The following is a 6,684-nucleotide window of genomic DNA, read 5'->3' on the forward strand; positions in this document are numbered from 1 at the left end:
TTCCAAAACACACAGAGATCTGAAAAGGAAAACACAACCTATGGTGGCTCCCTTTTGGAGCCCTAATAGGATTTTAATTAAGTAGCAAGTTTTGTTTGCATTTCTTTTACCCCTTCTCCAAGATACACTGCACATGTCCTGGGAAAAATGCACATTCCTTCCATAGTGTAACTTCAATGACATGAAGAAAAGGAGGACTTGTGGCACCTTAGAGACTAACCAATTTATTTGAGCATGAGCTTTCAAATAAATAAATAAATTCAAATAAATTGGTTAGTCTCTAAGGTGCCACAAGTCCTCCTTTTCTTTTTGCGAATACAGACTAACACGGCTGCTACTCTGAAACCTTCAATAACATGCTATTAGCCAGATCAGTTTTTACATCAGGTGTCCCTGTTTCTTTGTGTTCAGAGTTTTCAAGTACCTTTATTAAAGTCACAGTCTGATTACTCCAAGCCACCTAAGGCTCAGTGTTTCTGACACTGCTTCTTATTGTTTTGGGCACCTCACCCCTGTTGTTGCTTCAGTGGGGTGCTGTCTTTTTTTTTTAATTTCCTGTTATTTTACAAACAAACAAACAAACAAACAAAAAAGATCCAGAATCTCTTCCCGTTCGCCTGGTTTTGACTGCCCTGCGGCAGCCATGACTTTGGTCTTTATTTAAGAACAAATTAAACTTTGTAAAGCATTGGGGTTCCCCTTAAGGGTTAAAGGCCAAATTCCAAAGCAACAACACTAATTACCTGTGTTTGGCAAAAAGGTCTGTCAGTTCCGCAACTTTGAATTAAAGACTCAAATGGATTTTTAGTGGCATTATTGAAACCAAAACCAATTTATCTTAAACCTACAAAACAAGAGTTTTACAAACCAGGTGTGTTGGTGTAGGTCCTTAGAACCTCATGTATTTACACAATATAGTTATACTGTACACACAGATAGATCCATACATATCTATGTACAGACACATACACATATTCTTTTTTCCTTAACATCCCTTACACTGCTCTATGGATACATAGCTGTACATAGATTACATTCCCTTTATACATTTGGGGCAGTTATGTTCCAACAGAAACCCCTTCTGTTCTTTTAGTAAATTTAACTAAATTGTCCATAGTCAAATGATTTCAATCTGATTGTCTCTTTGCCTGGATTATTTACAGACATTCCTTTGGAAAAGGGCCATTTTTCCTTCAGAATGGCTGCAAAGAAGCCAAGAATTCTCTTTCTATAACATCTTGCCTTTTTAACATTTTCACAATGTTCAACTGTTTAATTCCCTCCAGAATTTGCAGAGTTAACTTCTCACTCTCTTTCCTTAAATCACTTGCTTATCTCCCAGAATGACACCTTCATCAACTCAAGATTTCAGGGTTCCAAGTATTGCCCCAGGGATCTGAAATCCCCATGCCTGGACTTACTTACTGCTTTCCTTACTCCTGCCTCTATGCCCCTCAGGGCTTCCATCCTGTTTTCCAATCTCTTTGTCTGTTGCCTACCTGCTTGTCTGGGCCTGATCCTGCTTTCCTCGCTGAACTGTCCCTTCCCATGGGCACAGGCTTTGTCCCACTAACCATTTAGCAAGGAGGGTGGCCTCCTCAACTAGCATGAAGAAAAGGAGGACTTGTGGCACCTTAGAGACTAACCAATTTATTTGAGCATAAGCTTTCGTGAGCTACAGCTCACTTCATCAGAACGAAAGCTTATGCTCAAATAAACTGGTTAGTCTCTAAGGTGCCACAAGTACTCCTTTTCTTTTTGCGAATACAGACTAACACGGCTGTTACTCTGAAACCTGTCAACTAGCATGGGTATTGCTCTGTTCTGGGCCTGGCCTGCCCTGTGCGTGTGCGTCATCCCTTGCCCGGGGCACAGCACTGGCGGCTGCTCGGTTGTGGGAGCTCTGCGCCTGGCGTCAGTGACTCAGGGCATCGGGCACAGGGAGCCTGACCAACCTTTGGTGTATGCTGCCTTCGTGGCCAGGGCAACCGTGCCCGCTGCATCACCTGGCAAATTCACCGGGTTCCAAGACATCTGCGGTGGCACCGGCTCTGTGTCTGACGCTCCCAGTGCTTCAGTGGCTGAGCCCACACCCCACTCCACTGAGCTGAGACGGCCGCATGGGGACCCCTGTCCTCATTTGCAGTCTGAGGGGTTGTAGGGCCAGCCCCCAGCTGGGATCTTGGCACCGTGATGAGGCGGGTCGGGTCCCCTGTGCTGACTGTGTGCCCCAGTTGACCGGTGCCTGGTCATCTGGGCCACTGGTTGCTCCTGCCCCGGTTTCCTCCGTGGGCCGGGCTGTAGCTGGCAGGGTTTGCACGTGAGTGAGGGAGTCTCTGCAGAGCTCCCCCGGCAGCGTCTCTCTCCTCCCCTAGGAGGCGCTGTGCTCAGCCAGGGCATCCGCCTGGCCCCCAGAGCTCTTCTGGAGCAGACACCGATTAGTGACTGGGGCTGCCTCAGCCAGGCTGCTGCCTCCGGGCCGCCAGCTTCCAGCCAGCCTCCGCCCGCACGCCCCTCTGCGGCGCTCCCACGCGGGCCGTAGGTGGGCACCTGGGGAAGGGAGACTCCAGCGCCTGGCTCTAGGCCTCCCCCCAGACGGACGCCCCGTGGGGCAGAGCCCAGCTGGGGCAGATTGTCACAGCTCTCAGCAGCCTGGTTCCGACAGGGCCAGAAGTTGCAGCCAAGGGCTGAGCTCTGGGGCCGAGGCACCGGGCTGGGGTTCCCCCCAGGAGCAGGTTAACCTTGGGGGGCAGGCGGGGAGCTTTGTCCCTCCTCCCTGAGGGACTGGCTGTCAGTGGATGCCAGAGCCTGGGTCCCATGATGGGGCCCTGAGACCTGTGTGCCTTGACTGGGGTGTGTGTGTGTGTGGGGGGGAGTTGTGCAGGGAGCTCTGGGACTGGGGATTCCACCCCCCTGCAGGGCCAAGGGGTCCCTTCCCCAGGGCTGGGCCCAGGCCGAGTCCCCCTCCCCAGGGAGCTGGGAGCAGGCCAATGCACAACCCCCGTGAGCCCCTCCCCGTCCTGAGCCCGGGACAGGAGATGAAAGGCCCTGTGAGCGGAGGGCTACCTGCCAGCTGGCCTGTGCCCCCCGTCTGTCAGCACGCCTCCATTAGAGCCACTGAGTCACCACCTGGCAGGGAGGGCTGGCGGCTGGGGGGCAGGGCTGGCCCCTGGCTCCCTTAGCTGCCCCCAGACCTCACACAGCCCTGCACTCGGGGCCCCCAGGGGACCCTGGCCTGGGGCAGGGAAGGGCCTGCCCCTCCGCTGCCCTGAGGGGAATGCCCAGCTCCAGGCTCCCTGCCCCCCAGCAATGCTGCTGCCCTGCAGCTCTCTGGGGCTCCCGGGGCTGGGCCCAGGCCCCTGCGCTCCTGGAGTGGCGTTTCCCACAGCCTGAACCCCCTGCCTCCGCTAATAACCCAGCACCCGCGGGCAAGCAGGTGCTCTCCCCCAGTGGGAAGGGGCCTCTGGCAAGGCAGAGTCATACCCGGAGAGAGAACCCAGGAGTCCTGGCTCCCAGCCCTATGCACCAACTTCAGCCCATCCCCCGAGTCTGGCCTGTGCGGTTTTCTCTCTTCCCCGCTTTAATTTTATCCCCTGCAGCCCCCCTCCCCCTGCACACCCTGCCCCCCTCCAGCCCCTCCCCCTGTACAATCCTGCCCCCTGCAGCCCCTCCCCCCACACTCCAGCCCTCTCTCACCCCCTGTACATGGGCCCCAGGGGGTGTGGGAGGGGTGCTGCTGTCCCTGGCCCAGGGGGCAGGTGGGCTGGAAGGGACAGGAGGGCAAGGGAACCGGCGGGGGATCCCTGGCAGCCCCCCCGTCCTGGGACAGGAGTGCAGGGGAAGTCGCTCCTGGCCTGCAGCCCAGCTGGCACCTGTGCCTGTCATTCGGCTGTGTGGGGCCGGCCAGCCCATGGAGGCAGGAGAGGGGCCTGCCCCAGAGCGGTGGGACTGGCGATGGGGGCTGCCACTTCTGCTGCTGGTGCCACAGGACCCTCACCAGGTACTGCCGGCTCCCCTCCCCCTCAGGCGAGTCCCAAGCACCTGGCACTGCCCAGCCCCCCGCCTGGCACCGCGTTCCGGGGGACGCCGCGCTCTCGTGCAGGCCGTGCTGGAGCGGGGGGGTTTGCATACTCTGGCCCCGGCCATGTTGGGGGGGACACATGCATTGGCCCTGGCCGTGCTGGGGCAGGGGACATGCTCCGGCCCTGGCTGTGTGTGTGGGGACATGCTCTCTGGCCATGTCGGGGGGGGACGTGCTCTGGCCCCAGCCGTGTCTGGTGGGTCGTGCTCTGGCTGTGTTGGGGTGGGGGGACACACTCTCGTGTGGGCCTGTTGGAGCTGGCAGGGGGGACGTGCTCTGGCCCCAGCCGTGTCTGGTGGGTCGTGCCCTGGCTGTGTTGGGGTGGGGGGACGCGGCCTGTGAAGCTGTGTCGGGGGGATGGGGCGATGTGCTGGGTGGGCAGGGCGAGCCCTACGTGGCTCTGGAACAGAGGGCTCCCCGGAGCTGCTCCCTCCGTGCACTGTGCTCATTGCCAAACCCTGGGCGTGGCACGTCTGGGTTTGGGGCCTCCTGCCAGGGAGGGGATTTGGACCCGCACTCCTGGGTCCCAGCCCAGTGCACTAACCCACCCTGCCTAGCCACAGTGGGCCCAAGGAGCCCCCCTGCCCAGGCCTTGGTGCCAGGGGACTCAAACACACCCAACCTGCCGTGATCTTAGGTGCAATATATGAGCCCACAGAGGCTGGCGGGGCGGCGCTGGGTACCCCCGGGGAGCACTGGTGGGCCTGCTCCCAAGCCCCACACTTGGCCTGTGGGAGGCGGGGGGTGCTGCCCAGCCAGGCAACGCTGGGGCCTGCTGGGGCTCCCTGGCCCTTGGTGAAAGGGCTCAGGTTGTGTCCCATGGCTGGAGCACTGGTTCTGGTGGGGGTGGAGGGAGCCCAGGGCTGCTTGCCCTGCTGGGGGGGCTTTTCCTCTGGCTGGGGGGACGGCGGGGTGCAGGACTGCCAGCTCAGCAGGTGCCACAGCGGCCTCTGATGGTCAAAAGCCATAACTGCAGGTAAATGCCTTCCTGCAGCCCATTGGGCCAGGGCCAGTCCAGCTGGCAACGGGCACGGGAGGCATGCCTCGCTCTCAAGCTGGGCAGCCCTGCTCCTCCGGGGCTCTGCACTGCTGTCTGGCGTGCGGCTGTGCCGAGGGGTGGGAGTTGGTGACGGGCGTCTGGCTCCTGCCCGTGGACGCTGGAGCTGGTACTTGCAGAGTTCCCCGAAGTCCTGCAGCAGCCTTTGGCTGAGCAGCACCGTGCGTGCGGGGCGGCTGTGAGCACATGGCAGGTGCGGGTATGGAGCGAAGGGCTGAGACAACAGCCCAGCGCCTAGCAGGGCTGTGGCTGGTGATGCCAAAGCAGGTTCTCAGCTGTCTGAGTGGCCGGAACGGATCATTACAGGGGACTGGCCAAGGCCGACCCGGATGGATGGAAAATCCAGGAAGACAATGGAAAGCCCCAATTGCCAGGACACTGACGCCTAGCTGTCAAGGGCTCACAGGAACCCCCTTCAGTGTGACAGCCCTTCTCAGGGGTCCACTCTCTCTCGGGGTTAAGCCCCTCCGCCTCCTGGAGCCGCACCTCTCTGAGCCTTAGCCTGCCTGTCTTTCGGCGTGGGCCCCCTCAGGGAGTCCCCTCACTCTGGACCCCTGGGGCCTCCACCCCCAGAGGGAATAATGCCCCCTGTTCTCTAGACCGGAGCGACTATCAGCCAGCATAAATCAGGAGGGTTTATTGAGAGTCCGAACACAGCCCTGGAAACTCTCAGAGCCTCAGGCCTGGCCCCCCTCAGCACAGCACATCCCAGTCTCCCCTGCATCCAGGGGGGCTCTGCTTGCTCCCTCTCTCCAGTCCCGAGCTCCCCTGCTTCCCAGCTGGTCATCTGCTATCACTGGCCCCAAATCCTGCCTCTGTCCATTGTCTTCTCTCCAGGTAAACAGGGTTGCTTGGGCCCCCTCTCCCCTCTTCTGTCCTTTGTCCCTTCTGGCTGGAACCGGCTGGTCAGGTCACGGGATCCTCTCTCCGCAGCCCATTGTCCTCCCACTGGCCAGACCCGGAGGTGACTCCCGAGCTGGGCCTCTGGGTCCCCAGGTCACCAGTCGCTAAGGTCTCCATTCTCCAGGCCATTGGCCGGGGTCCCAAGTTTCCTCGCCGGTGCTGTGTCCAACAAACCCCCTCTCCCATCCCCTCTTTAACCAGTAACACCCAGGGACACTGAGTCCCACCCCCTTGGCATGCAAACCATTAACAAAATCAACCAAGAGAACCCCCACTTCGGCACACTAGCAGCCAACACTGGGAGGGAGGAGGATTTCTCCACCTCTCAGCAAGGAGGGAGCTGAGCGGAGACCCCAGGGAACAAAGGACGGTGAGGTCGGGGCAGGGGTGGAGGAGGGGGAGAAGGAGCCTGGGCTCTCACCTGGGAACTGCCTAAGGATCAGCCGGAGAGGCACAGAGCCTGATCTCGGCTGCCCAGAATGGACTGGGCTTCACCTAGCTACCAAAGGGTTCCCGTGCTGCTGTCATGTCATGTTGTCAGGGAAGAAGGAGGATCCTGGGAACTACAGGCCAGTCAGCCTCACCTCAGCCTCACCTCAGTCCCCGGAAAAATCATGGAGCAGGTCCTCAAGGAATCAATCCT

The sequence above is a fragment of the Natator depressus genome, chromosome 7 (assembly GCF_965152275.1).
Source record: "Natator depressus isolate rNatDep1 chromosome 7, rNatDep2.hap1, whole genome shotgun sequence".
NCBI classification, from domain to species: Eukaryota; Metazoa; Chordata; order Testudines; family Cheloniidae; genus Natator; species Natator depressus.